At 38.1% G+C, this 15,460-nt stretch overlaps 1 long non-coding RNA gene across 1 annotated transcript in view; it reads left to right on the top strand.

The window, feature by feature from the left end:
• Positions 1-7,855, top strand: part of LOC129476764 (uncharacterized) — a 141,214-nt gene extending 133,359 nt beyond the window's left edge. Inside the window, exon 4 of the long non-coding RNA XR_010119786.1 lies at positions 7,416-7,855. This is a non-coding gene — a long non-coding RNA (uncharacterized lncRNA). The remainder of the gene's footprint in view (positions 1-7,415) is intronic.
• Positions 7,856-15,460: the final 7,605 nt, after the last annotated feature.

Below are 15,460 nucleotides of genomic sequence, written 5' to 3'. Positions count from 1 at the left end.
CCAGTTTTTGCCCATTCAGTATGATATTCCTGTGCGTTTGTCATAGATAGCTCTTATTACTTTATTATTTTGAGATACATCCCATCAGTACTTAATTTATTGAGAGTTTTTAGCATGAAGGGTTGTTGAATTTTCTCAAAGGCCTTTTCTGCATCTATTGAGATAATCGTGTGGTTTTTGTCTTTGGTTCTGTTTATATGCTGGATTACATTTATAAATTTGCATATGTTGAACCAGCCTTGCATCCTAAGATGGCCGAATAGGAACAGCTCCGGTCTACAGCTCCTAGCCTGAGTGACACAGAAGATGGGTGATTTCTGCATTTCCATCTGAGGTACCATGTTCATCTCACTAGGGAGTGCCAAACAGTGGGTACAGGACAGTGGTTGTAGCACACCATGTGCAAGCCAAAGCAGGGTGAGGCATTGCCTCACTCGGGAAGTGCAAAGCATCAGGGAATCAGGGAGTTCCCTTTCCTAGTCAAAGAAAGGGGTGAAAGATGGCACCTGGAAAATCAAGTCACTCCCACCCTAATACTGTGCTTTTCTGATGGGCTTAATAAATGGCATATCAGGAGATTATATCCCACACCTGATTCAGAGGGTCCTACACCCATGGAGTCTTCTGGGTTGCTAGCATGGCAATCAGAGATCAAATTGCAAGGTGGCAGTGAGGCTGGGGAAGGGACACCCACCATTGCCCAGGCTTGCTTAGGTAAACAAAGCAGCCCAGAAAATCGAACTGGGCGGAGTCCACCACAGCTCAAAGAGGCCTGCCTGCCTCCGTAGCCTCCACCTCTGGGGGCAGGGCACAGATAAAAAGACAGCAGTAACCTCTGCAGACTTAAATGTCCCTGTCTGAAAGCTTTGAAGAGAGTAGTGGTTCTCCCAGGACACTGCCAGAGATCTGAGAATGGTCAGACTGCCTCCTCAAGTGGGTCCCTGACCCCGACCCCTGAGCAGCCTAACTGGGAGGCACCCCCATGTAGGGGCAGACAGACACCTCACACAGCTGGGTACTCCTCTGAGACAAAACTTCCAGAGGAATGATCAGGAAGTAGCATTCGTGGTTCACGAAAATCTGCTGTTCTGCAGCCTCCGCTGCTGATACTCAGGCAAACAGGGTCTGGAGTGGATCTCTAGCAAATTCCAACAGACCTGCAGCTGAGGGTCCTGTCTGTTAGAAGGAAAACTAACAAACAGAAAGGACATCCACACAAAATACCCATCCGTACATCACCATCTTCAAAGACAAAAGGAGACAGAACCACAAAGATGGGGAAAAGGGAGAGCATAAATATTGGAAATTCTAAAAAGCAGAGTGATTCTCCTCCTCCAAAAGAATGCAGTTCCTCACCAGCAATGGAACAAAGCTGGATGGAGAAATGACTTTGACAAGTTGAGAGAAGAAGGCTTCAGATGATAAAACTACTCTGAGCTACAGGAGGAAATTCAAACCAAAGGCAAAGAAGTTAAAAGCTTTGAAAAAATTTAGATGAATGTATAACTAGAATAACCAATACAGAGAAGTGCTTAAAGGAGCTGATGGAGCTGAAAGCCAAGGCTCAAGAACTATGTGAAGAATGCAGATGCCTCATGAGCCTATGCAATCCACTGGAAGAAAGGGTATCAGTGATGGAAGATGAAATGAAGGAAATGAAGTGAGAAGGGAAGTTTAGAGAAAAAAGAATGAAAAGAAATGAACAAAGCCTCCAAGAAAAATGGGACTATGTGAAAAGATGAAATATATGTCTGATTGGTGTACCTGAAAATGACAAAGAGAATGGAACCAAGTTGGAAAACACTCTGCAGGATATTATTCAGGAGAACTTCCCCAATCTAGCAAGGCAGACCAACATTCAGATTCAGGAAATACAGAGAACACCACAAAGATACTCCTCGAGAAGAGCAACTCCAAGACACATAATTGTCAGATTCACAAAAGTTGAAATGAGGGAAAAAATGTTAAGAGCAGCCAGAGAGAAAGGTCGGGTTACCCACAAAGGGATGCCCATCACACTAACAGCTGATCTCTCCGCAGAAACTCTACAAGCCAGAAGAGAGTGGGGGCTGATATTCAACATTCTTAAAGAAAAGAATTTTGAAACCAGAATTTCATATCCAGCCAAACTAAGCTTCATAAGTGAAGGAGAAATAAAACACTTTACAGACAAGCAAACACTGAGAGATTTTGTGACCACCAGGCCTGCCCTAAAAGAGCTCCTGAAGGAAGAACTAAATGTGGAAAGTAACAACCAGTACCAGCCACTGCAAAATCATGCCAAATTGTAAAGATCTTCGAGGCTAGGAAGAAACTGCATCAACTAATGATCAAAATAACCAGCTAACATCATAATGACAGGATCAAATTCACACATAACAATATTAACTTTAAATGTAAATGGACTAAATTATCCCATTAAAAGACCCAGACTGGCAAACTGGACAAAGAATCAAGACCCATCAGTGTGCTGTACTCAGGAAATCATCTCACATGCAGAGACACACATGGCTCAAAATAAAAGGATAGGGGAAGATCTACCAAGCAAATGGAAAACAAAAAAAGGTGGAGGTTGCAATCCTAGTCACCAATAAAACAGACTTTAAACCAACGAAGATCAAAAGACACAAAGAAGGCCATTACATAATGGTAAAGGGATCAATTCAACAAGAAGAGCTAACTATGGTAAATATATATGCACCAATACAGGAGCAACCAGATTCATAAAGCAAGTCCTTAGTGACCTATAAAGAGACTTAGACTCCAACACAATAATAATGGGAGACTTTAACACCCCACAGTCAACATTAGGCAGATCAATGAGACAGAAACTTAACAAGGATATCCAGGAATTGAACTCAGCTCTGCACCAAGTGGACCTAATAGACATCTACAGAACCCTCTACACCAAATCAACAGAATATACATTCTTTTCAGCACCACACCACACGTATTCCAAAATTGACCACATAGTTGGAAGTAAAGTTCTCCTCAGCAAATCTAAAAGAACAGAAATTATAACAAACTATCTCTCAGACCACACTGCAATCAAACTAAACCTCAGGATTAAGAAACTCACTCAAAACCACCCAACTACATGGAAACTGAACAACCTGTTCCTGAGTGACTACTGGGTACATAATGAAATGAAGGCAGAAATAAAGGTGTTCTTTGAAACCGATGAGAACAAAGACACAATATATCAGAATCTCTGGGACACATTCAAAGTAGTGTGTAGAGGGAAATTTATAGCACTAAATGCCCACAAGAGAAAGCAGGAAACATCCAAAATTGACACCCTAACATCACAATTAAAAGAGCTAGAAAAGCAAGAGAAAACACATTCAAAAGCTAGCCGAAGGCAAGAAATAACTAAAATCAAAGCAGAACTGAAGGAAATAGAGACACAAAAAACCCTTCAAAAAATTAATGAATCCAGGAGCTGGTTTTTTGAAAAGATCAACAAAATTGATAGACTGCTAGCAAGGCTAATAAAGAAGAAAAGAGAGAAGAATCAAATAGATGCAATAAAAAATGATAAAGGGGATATCACCACCAATCCCAGAGAAATACAAACTACCATCAGAGAATACTACAAACACCTCTATGCAAATAAACTAGAAAATCTAGAAGAAATGGATAAATTCCTGGACACATACATCCTCCCAAGACTAAACCAGGAAGAAGTTGAATCTCTAAATAGACCAATAACAGGCTCTGAAATTGTGGCAATTATCAATATCTTAGCAACTAAAAAGTCCAGGACCAGATGGATTCACAGCCAAATTCTACCACAGGTACAAGGAGGAACTGGTATCATTCCTTCTGTAACTATTCCAAGCAATAGAAAAAGAGGGAGTCCTCCCTTACTCATTTTATGAGGCCAGCATCATCCTGATACCATAGTGAGGCAGGGACACAACCAAAAAAGAGAATTTTAAACCAATATTCTTGATGAACATTGATGCAAAAATCCTCAATAAAATACTGGCAAACCAAATCCAGCAGCACATCAAAAAGCTTATCTATCATGATCAAGTGGGCTTCATCCCTGGGATGAAAGGCTTTTTTTTTTTTTTTTTTTTTTTTTTTTTTTTTTTTTTTTTAGTAGAAACAGGGTTTCAATGTGTTAGCCAGGATGGTTGTGATCTCCTGACCTCGTGATCCTCCCACCTCAGCCTCCAAACATACTGGGATTACAGGCGTCAGCCACCACACCTGGCCTATTTTATAATTCTAAAGAAAATGTAACGCTTTTTTGAGCCAGAAGATTAAAAATATTCAAAACAAACACATCCAAAATCCAATTCATATTAATGTATTATTAATCACTTAATTGAACCCTGTGTAATCATCCCCCATAGAATAAATGACTTCACTGTATATAGTATGTAAAATCATATTTCATATTTTGATTTAATGATCTGTTAGGTATTTTTAGACTGTGAGAGCTTAATACATAGTATTGATAAGTGGGTAAGAATAATATTATACAAAATTTCTAATGCTTATATGAACACCTTGGAGTAATGCATAAACTTAGCACTACTAATTCAATGTATCATCCTAAGTGTTTTGTAATTATTAGTTATATAAATAAATTACAGTTTATCAATTTACTGATATACTAGGGAGACTGTAAATTCCATATCTCATAGTGTTTTCACTTACATTTTTTATAATAATGTGAGCCATATTTTGGATTTGTGACAAGTAATCTTGCCAATTTTCATTAGTCACTTCTTAGTATAGAAAAAAATTGAGTGATATCGGGGAAGGTCTTTATACAGCAAATGAACCCAAGGTCTGTTTTGTATCCAAATTATGTGATCCTATGGGTGGGTAAAAGGTGAGATTATGCAAGATCTAAATGTTCACTCCAGCTTCCTGCTTTCACTTATTAATAGAAAGAGCTTAGCCACAAATTATCTAATTTTTTTTGAGACAGAGTTTTCCTCCTGATTCATTTTATATAAACAACAACCATATAACCAGCCAGTTCTCAGAATCTAACTTCCTAGACTGATTAATTTTCAACAGCGGTGAGGAGGTTCTGAAGAGCACCACTTCATGATTCCAGTTACCTAAAGGAGAACATTTCAGATTCTGTTGCTCAGACGTGCCCCACCAGAAAAGTGTGTCTCCATCTCCTCCCTCTTCATCTAGGGCACTTGGTTCAGTTCAGATCCTCTACACATGAGATAAAACTCCTGAGTATAATCCAGAATGAGAAGGGAATAAACAACCCCTTCAAAAAAGAATAAACATAGAGGCCTTATTCAGATCAGGTGTTTTTCATAAGCTTAGTCTGAGCAATCCACACCTTGAAGAGAATGCCTGCTCTTACCAGGGGTAACCCTGAGGTGTACAGCCTCTCTAAAAGGCATCCATAGTTGCTATTCTTTCTGGACAAAGTTTGTTACTGGTGTTTCTGGACTTGTTTCCCAGGATAAAATAATCAAAGAATGTTTTAAATCTCTGGACTAAATGATTACTACAGCTAGTTTAATTTCTCATTATTCATCATTTACTTGAAACAAAATACTTATCTTGGACAAATGAAACACACATACACACACACGCACCTTTTGGGCAGTGGTAGAATATGGTGTTTCTTAAATAACTGTAAACAGTAGCAAGCCAACTGTAAAGATTACTGATATTTTGAAAATATCATTCATCCAAGCTATGAATGATCAGAAGAATAATACATACATATGTAAGGACATACTCATACTATGTCCTAGGGCTCTTCATATATTCAGAGCCAGCTAAAAATATTACTATGATGGACACTGTTGCTTAAGAATCTTTCACAGTAATATTAACACATTAAGATACTAGGAAATGAGAGAGATTGTTTTATCTGGCAAGAAAGTGGTTGCATGTGCTGATTTATACACAATAAATGAGCTTTAAAATTCAGTCTGTATTTACTTCCTGATGCTGCTGTTTGAGACATTGAATTCACATGCTTAACATCATGTGAAAATAAATGGTTTCTAAAAATCTAATTTTCAATTTTCTTTTTTTTTTAGGAAATGAGATCTATCTTGCCTAGCCCAGAGTGCTATTCACAGGCATGATTATCATACACTGCAGCCCCAAACTCCTGGGCTCAAGCAATCTTCCTGCCTCAACCTCTCAGGTAGCGTAGGTGGGGCTACAACCACATGCTCCCAGCCTGCTACTTTCTTACTTAAGAAATTTTTAATCTTATAATGACAGCAGAATATTCCTTATAAATTCTAGAAAATAAAGCTGGTATATCATTTCATATTAAAGTATAAAAAGGCTGGGTGCAGTGGCTCATGCCTGTAATCCCAGCAGTTTGGGAGGCCAAGATGGGCAGATCACCTGACATCAGGAATTAGAGACCAGCCTGGACAACATGGTGAAATGATCTCGGCTCACTGCCACCTCCACTTGCCAGGCTCAAGTCATTCTCATGCCTAAGCCTCCTGAGTAGGTGGGACTACAGGCGCATGACACCATGCCCAGCTAATTTTTTGTATTTCAGTAGAAACTGACCATGTTTTTCAGTTACTTTCAATTTAAGTCTCACTTCTGCTGTTCCTCATACCTCTAAGTCCATTCTTTGAGTTTGTATGGGTTAGCATGTTTTCTGCACATGCAAGAAATATAACTGGGTGTGCAATTTGGTTACAGTTCATCGAATATTCATTGTAAATATAGTTTGAACCTGTATACATTTGCAGCCACTGTGGGCACCCCATGATTCATTTTACATAAACAATCAGCGTGTAACCAGCCAGTTCTCAGAATCTAACTTCCTAGACTTTCAGCAGCATTGAGGAGGTTCTGAGATAGAGACCATCCTGGCCAACATGGTGAAACACAATCTTTACTAAAGATACAAAAATTAGCTGGACATGGTGGCACGCAACTGTAGGATCAACTACTTGGGAGGCTGAGGGAGAATTGCTTGAAATCAGGAGGTGGAAATTGCAGTGCTCTTGAACCTAGGAGGCAGAGGTTACAGTTGACTGATTTCATGCCATTGCACTCCAGCCTAAGCATTAGACTGACACTCTGTCTCAAAAAAAGTACAAAAAGAAATATATTTCTATAAGTTTAGTAACCATTTTAAAACTGTAACATATCTAGCTAAATAAAATAAATTATTTACATGCAGTTAAAGGAAATTAAAAAAACAAAAAGGATAGAGAATTGTTCCACTTTTTTTAATGTCATAAAGTTTTACTTTGAAAAGAACTTTTAAGGTTATCTTCAGTTATCTATCCTACTCAATTTTCCCAATTTCCAGATAAATGTTACTTTTTAAAAGGCTGTTTTTAAGGTTATCAGCACACACTTGCTTTCTATTTGCATAATATTCCTAGGTACTCTTGGCAGCACTAACTATAATATTTTGGTTCTCTGTGCTCTTTCAGGGCTGTCCTTCTAGACAAAGAGGTGCAGATGCTGTCTTCTCCCTAGTGCTCACCTTTCTTCCTGAACCTTGATGACAATGTGTCGCCTATAAGCATTCTGTCCATAAAATTTCACAACATGGGTACCAATTTTTTTATTATCAATGACTAGCTTCTAGCACATCACATGAAGTGCACAATTACTGTCCTCATATTTTAATCTCCAACATCATTTATGAAGACAACAACAGTTTTATAGCCTAATGGTCTTGCTCAAAATAAGTTTGCTACATCTGAGTACTCTAAACAAGTGATTTTGTGTGTAGAGCTTATATATTAATTATCAATCTCTTCACTCCTTTATTCACTTGGACATAAATGTCTTGTTTACTGTTTGTAAGGCACATACAGAAATTAATAAAATACAGGCTGTGCTCTTGATATTACAGACTCAACATAGAAACAGAAGTATAAATAAATAATTTTAACTCATAAATTTGAGTTGTGTTGTGGGCTTATAACATGTGTCTTCTGGCCAGATGTGGTGGCTCATGCCTGTAGACCCAATATGTTAGTAGGCCCAGGGTGGGTGGACCACTTGAGCTCAGGAAATGGAGACCAGCCTGGAAGCATAGCAAAATGCCAACTGTACCACAAATATAAAAAAAATTAGCCAGGTGTACTGGTGCATACCTATTGTCCCAGCTAGTCAGGGGTTACCCAAGAGGTCCAAGTGTAAAGATCACCTGAACCTGAGAGGCAAAAGTTGCAGTGAGCCAACGTTATGCCATTGCATTCCAGCCTGGGCAAGAGAATAAGACTCCATTTCAAAAAAGGTGTCTTCTACCTATAATGGCACATCATTTTTACTGTTTTATACTTTTATAGATATCTATTGTCATTAAGCCTGCTCAGATGTCTAGATCAAGGGGTTGTATTAGATAAGGATCCTTTTATTTACACATTCAATTCAGCAGATACATTGGAAAGTATCTTATGTTAAAACCTTTGATTTATTTCAAGTTAACATATTAATTTTAGTTGCTATAATAGTGAATGTTACTCAACACTCTCTGAGAACCAGCCAAAGGTAACCCAACTGCATTCTTTTCATCCCTACCAGTTATCCTATGGTCAAGAAAAGTAGAGATAACATTTCATTTCTCAATGTTATTCTGTCACATGAAATGCTCAGTAATTTATCCTCCTGTAGGGCAAACAATATAGCTATCTGAGAGATCAGAGCTATCATTTCCAGGGAAGGAAACTGGCACAAGAAAGTTGTGGCTTCAAAATGCCTTGATTTATCAGAAAATTGTTAATATTAGTTTATTAAATAGGGACATACAAATTGACATCACACACTACATTTGGAGGGACTTTGAGATCATTTAGAAATTACAGAGCATGTAGGCTAGCAGTCATTCCCTGATTTAACAGATATTTATTGAGTAACAGTTGCTACACAGTGGAAGGAGAGAAGTTTTATCCCTGGCTGGACAGCATCCTCCCACCGTTACACACAGTACAGAAAAAACGGCACGGTATTAGGGACAGTTACGTGTCTCCACCACTAAAGGGAAGTAACCACAAGTTTAAAAAAATGTGCTAGGTATGTGCTAAATGTGGAAGAAAAATTTAAAGAGGAAGAATTTAATAATGCTAAAATGTATGAGAATATTTAACGTATACCTAGATATAATTCCCTTTGAACAACGTCATAACTTTTATATGACATCATTTAAAGTGGTCTATAATGAACGGCCATTACTGTCATTCATTAATTAATTGTAGAAAACATATTAACCAGTAATCTACGACCTGCTGATATCTTAATAAGTTTCTAACATCCCTAGAATTCCTTGTATACCAGGAAGAATAAGAAAATAAGATCCTGTTAAAGTAACAGAATCCAACGTCTCCCTGAAAGTCAATGATATTATGACTATTTGCTTCAATGTTCCTTTTATACAAAGAAAGGAAAGCACAAAGAAATAGACTTGATGGTGTAGCCATTGTTAGAAAACTTACAATTGTCAGTTTCAAACTTTACTGAACTTGAAAAATGAAGTATTTTAGTCACATTTTCTGTGTTAGTCAAACTGGTTTAACCAGTTTTTCCCCTACTCACAATCCAGGTAGGAGGAAATCAAAAATGCCTTGCTGTCAATACATATAATAGTATCTGCTACAAAGACACATGCACATGTATGTTTATTGCTGCACTATTCACAATAGCAAAAAGTTGGAACCAACCCAAATGTCCAACAACGATAGACTGGATTAAGAAAATGTGGCACATATACACCAAGGAATACTATGCAGCCATAAAAATGATGAGTTCATGTCGTTTGTAGGGACATGAATGAAACTGGAAAACATCATTCTCAGAAAACTATCACAAGGACAGAAAACCAAACAATGTATGTTCTCACTCATAGGTGGGAATTGAACAATGAGAACTCATGGACACAGGAAAGGGAACATCACACTCCAGGGACTGTTGTGGGGTGGAGGGATGGGGGAGGGACAGCATTAGGAGATATACCTAATGCTAAATGACCAGTTAATGGGTGCAGCAAACCAACATGGCACATGGATACATATGTAACATACCTGCATATTGTGCACATGTACCCTAAAACCTAAAGTATAATAATAAAAAAAAAAAAAAAAAAATAAATAAATAAATAAATAAAAATAAAAAAATAAAAAAAAGGCAAGGACCAGCCATTTACCAAAAAAAAAAAAAAAAAAAATCTGAACAGCCATCGAAATGTTCACTATAATGTCTGAATAATGTCTGATAAGACAAAACAAGACAAATCAGTTTCTACTAAAAGTAAATTTAGAGTATCTGAGAAACATGGTCAGTTTTGCACACAAAAATTAGGGTAAAGAGTTGAATACCATAGGAAATAAATTTGGAGTACTTTAAGGCAACATAAGGAAAAACAAGCAAACTAAAGCAAAAAGATAATGATGCAATGTGTTAGTAGTTGTTTTTATATATATATATTTTTTTTTCTTTTTTTATTATTATTATACTTTAGGTTTTAGGGAACATGTGCACAATGTGCAGGTTTGTTACATATGTATCCATGTGCCATGTTGATTTCCTGCACCCATAAACTCATCATTTCGCATTAGGTATGTATCCTAATGCGGTCCCTGCCCCCTCCCCCAACCCCACAACAGTCCCTGGAGTGTGATGTTCCCCTTCCTGTGTCCATGAGTTCTCATTGTTCAATTCCCACCTATGAGTGAGAACATGTGGTGTTTGGTTTTCTGTCCTTGTGATAGTTTACTGAGAATGATGTTTTCCAATTTCATCCATGTCCCTACAAAGGACATGAACTCATCATTTTTTATGGCTGCATAGTATTCCATGGTGTATATGTGCCACATTTTCTTAATCCAGTCTATCATTGTTGGACATTTGGGTTGGTTCCAACTCTTTGCTATTGTGAATAGTGCCGCAATAAACATACGTGTGCTTGTGTCTTTATAGCAGCATGATTTATAGTCCTTTGGGTATATACCCAGTAATGGGATGGCTGGGTCAAATGGTATTTCCAGTTCTAGATCCCTGAGGAATCACCACACTGACTTCCACAATGGTTGAACCAGTTTACAGTCCCAGCAACAGTGTAAAAGTGTTCCTATTTCTCCACATCCCCTCCAGCAACCGTAGTTTCCTGATTTTTTAATGATGGCCATTCTAACTGGTGTGAGATGGTATCTCACTGTGGTTTTGATTTGCATTTCTCTGAAGGCCAGTGATGATGAGCATTTCTTCATGTGTTTTTTGGCTGCATAAATATCTTCTTTTGAGAAGTGTCTCTTCATGTCCTTTGCCCACTTTTTGATGGGGTTGTTTGTTTTTTTCTTGTAAATTTGTTTGAGTTCATTGTAGATTCTGGATATTAGCCCTTTGTCAGGTGAGTAGGTTGCAACAATTTTCTCCCATTGTGTAGGTTGCCTGTTCACTCTGATGGTAGTTTCTTTTGCTGTGCAGAAGCTCTTTAGTTTAATTAGATCCCATTTGTCAATTTTGGCTTTTGTTGCCATTGCTTTTGGTGTTTTAGACATGAAGTCTTTACCCACACCTATGTCCTGAATGGTATTGCCTAGGTTTTCTTGTAGGATTTTAATGGTTTTAGGTCTAACATTTAAGTCTTTAATCCATCTTGAATTAATTTTTGTATAAGGTGTAAGGAAGGGATCCAGTTTCAGCTTTCTACATATGGCTAGCCAGTTTTCCCAGCACCATTTATTAAATAGGGAATCCTTTCCCCAGGTTTTGTTTTTGTCAGGTTTGTCAAAGATCAGATAGTTGTAGATATGCGGCATCATTTCTGAAGGCTCTGTTCTGTTCCATTGATCTATGTCTCTGTTGTGGTACCAGTACCATGCTGTTTTGGTTACTGTAGCCTTGTAGTATAATTTGAAGTCAGGTAGCGTGATGCCTCCAGCTTCGTTCTTTTGGCTTAGGATTGACTTGGCGATGTGGGCCCTTTTTTGGTTCCATATGAACTTTAAAGTAGTTTTTTCCAATTCTGTGAAGAAAGTCATTGGTAGCTTGATGGGGATGGCATTGAATCTATAAATTACCTTGGGCAGTATGGCCATTTTCACGATATTGATTCTTCCTACCCATGAGCATGGAATGTTCTTCCTTTTGTTTGTATCCTCTTTTATTTCTTTGAGCAGTGGTTTGTAGTTCTCCTCGAAGAGCTCCTTCACATCCCTTGTAAGTTGGATTCCTAGGTATTTTATTCTCTTTGAAGCAATTGTGAATGGGAGTTCACTCATGATTTGGCTGTCTGTTTGTCTGTGATTGGTGTACAAGAATGCTTGTGATTTTTGTACATTGATTTTGTATCCTGAGACTTTGCTGAAGTTGCTAATCAGCTTAAGGAGATTTCGGGCTGAGACGATGGGGTTTTCTAGATATACAATCATGTCATCTGCAAACAGGCACAACTTGACTTCCTCTTTTCCTAATTGAATACCCTTTACTTCCTTCTCCTGCCTGATTGCTCTGACCAGAACTTCCAGCAGTATGTTGAATTGGAGGGGTGAGAGTGCATCCCTGTCTTGTGCCAGTTTTCAGAGGGAATGCTTCCAGTTTTTGCCCATTCAGTATGATATTGGTTGTGGGTTTGTCAAAGATATCTCTTATTATTTTGAGATACGTCCCATCAATACCTAATTTATTGAGAGTTTTTAGTATGAAGGGTTGTTGAATTTTGTCAAAGGGCTTTTCTGCATCTATTGGGATAATCATGTGGTTTTTGTCTTTGGTTCTGTTTATATGCTGGATTACATTTATTGATTTGCATATGTTGAACCAGCCTTGCATTCCAGGGATGAAGCCCACTTGATCATTGTGGATAAGCTTTTTGATGTGCTGCTGGATTCAATTTGCCAGTATTTTATTGAGAATTTTTGCATCAATGTTCATCAAGGATATTGGTCTGAAATTCTCTTTTTTGGTTATGTTTCTGCCAGGCTTTGGTGTCAGGATGATGATAGCTTCATAAAATGTGTTAGGGAGGATTCCCTCTTTTCTTATCAACTGGAATAGTTTCAGAAAGAATGGTAACAGTTCCTCCTTGTACCTCTGGTAGAATTCGGCTGTGAATCCATCAGGTCCTGGACTCTTTTTGGTGGGTAAACTATTGATTATTGCCACAATTTCAGAACCTGTTATTGGTCTATTCAGAGATTCAACTTCTTCCTGGTTTAATCTTGGAAGGGTGTATTTGTCGAGGAATTTATCCATTTCTTCTAGATTTTCTAGTTTATTTGTGTAGAGGTGTTTGTAGTATTCTCTGATGGTAGATTGTATTTCTGTGGGATCAGTGGTGATATCTCCTTATTCATTTTTTTGCATCTATTTCATTCTTCTCTCTTTTCTTCCTTATTAGTCTTGCTAGCGGTCTATCAATTTTGTTGATGTTTTCAAAAATCCAGTTCCTGGATTCATTAATTTTTTGAAGAGTTTTTTGTGTATCTATTTCCTTCAGTTCTGCTCTGATTTTAGTTATTTCTAGCCTTCTGCTAGCTTTTAAATGTTTGCTCTTGCTTTTCCAGTTCTTTTAATTGTGATGTTAGGGTGTCAATTTTGGATCTTTCCTGCTTTCACTTGTGGGCATTTAGTGCTATAAATTTCCCTCTACACACTACTTTGAATGTGTCCCAGAGATTCTGGTATGTTGTGTCTTTGTTCTCATTGGTTTCAAATAACATCTTTGTTTCTGTCTTCATTTCATTATGTACCCAGTAGTCATTCAGGAGCAGGTTGTTCAGTTCCCATGTAGTTGAGCAGTTTTGAGTGAGTTTCTTAATCCTGAGTTCTAGTTTGATTGCACTGTGGTCTGAGAGACAGTTTGTTATAATTTCTGTTCTTTTACATTTGCTGAGAAGAGCTGTACTTCCAACTATGTGGTCAATTTTGGAATAGTTGTGGTGTGGTGCTGAAAAAAATGTATATTCTGTTGATTTGGGGTGGAGAGTTCCGTAGATGTCTATTAGGTCCACTTGGTGCAGAGCTGAGTTCAATTCCTGGATATCCTTGTTAACTTTCTGTCTCGTTGATCTGTCTAACGTTGACAGTGGGGTGTTAAAATCTCCCATTATTATTGTGTGGGAGTTTAGGTCCCTTTGTAGGTTACTCAATACTTACTTTATGAATCTGGGTGCTCCTGTGTTGGGTGCATATATATTTAGGATAGTTAGCTCTTCTTATTGAATTTTTCCCTTTACCATTATGTAATGGCCTTCTTTGTCTCTTTTGATCTTTGTTGGTTTAAAGTCTATTTTATCAGAGACTAGGATTGCAACCCCTGCCTTTTTTTGTTTTCCATTTGCTTGATAGATCTTCCTCCATCGCTTTATTTTGAGTCTATGTGTGTCTCTGCACATGAGATGGGTTTCCTGAATACAGCACACTGATGGGTCCTGACTCCTTATCCAGTTTGCCAGTCTGTGTCTTTTCATTGGAGCATTTAGCCCATTTACATTTAACATTAATATTGTTATGTGTGAATCTGATCCTGTCATTATGATGTTAGTTGGTTATTTTGCTCGTTAGTTGATGCTGTTTCTTCCTAGCCTCGATGGTCTTTACAATTTGGCATGTTTTTGCAGTGGCTGGTACTGGTTGTTCCTTTCCATGTTTAGTGCTTCCTTCAGGAGCTCTTTTAGGGCAGGCCTGGTGGTAACAAAATCACTCAGCGTTTGCTTGTCTATAAGGTATTTTATTTCTCCTTCACTTATGAAGCTTCGTTTGGCTGGATATGAAATTCTGGGTTGAAAATTATTTTCTTTAAGAATGTTGAATATCGGCCCCCACTGTCTTCTGGCTTGTAAAGTTTCTGCCTAGAGATCAGCTGTTAGTCTGATGGGCTTCCCTTTGTGGATAACCCGACCTTTCTCTCTGGCTCCCCTTAACATTTTTTCCTTCATTTCAACTTTGGTGAATCTGACAATTATGTGTCTTGTAGTTGCTCTTCTCGAAGAGTATCTTCGTGGCATTCTCTGTATTTCCTGAATCTGAATGTTGGCCTGCCTTGATAGATTGGGGAAGTTCTCCTGGATAATATCTTGCAGAGTGTTTTCCAACTTGGTTCCATTCTCCCCGTCATTTTCAGGTACACCAATCAGACGTAGGTTTGGTCTTTTCACATAGTCCCAAATTTCTTGGAGGCTTTGTTCGTTCCTTTTTATTCTTTTTTCTCTAAAGTTCCCTTCTCGCTTCATTTGATTCATTTCATCTTCCATCAGCGATACCCTTTCTTCCAGTTGATCGCATCTGCTACTGAGGCTTCTGCAATCTTTGTGTAGTTCTCGATACTTGGCTTTCAGTTCCATCAGCTCCTTTAAGCCCTTCTCTCCATTGGTTTTTCTAGTCATCCATTCTTCTAATTTTTTTCAAGGTTTTTAACTTCTTTGCTATTGTTTTAAATTTCCTCCCGTAGCTCAGATTAGGTTGATTGTCTGAAGCCTTCTTCTCTCAACTCGTCAAAGTCATCCTCTATCCAGCTTTGTTCCATTGCTGG

Source organism: Symphalangus syndactylus, chromosome Y (genome assembly GCF_028878055.3).
Source record: "Symphalangus syndactylus isolate Jambi chromosome Y, NHGRI_mSymSyn1-v2.1_pri, whole genome shotgun sequence".
NCBI classification, from domain to species: Eukaryota; Metazoa; Chordata; class Mammalia; order Primates; family Hylobatidae; genus Symphalangus; species Symphalangus syndactylus.
The sequence above is the reverse complement of the archived record's forward strand: the minus strand, read 5'-3'. Positions and strand labels throughout refer to the sequence as shown.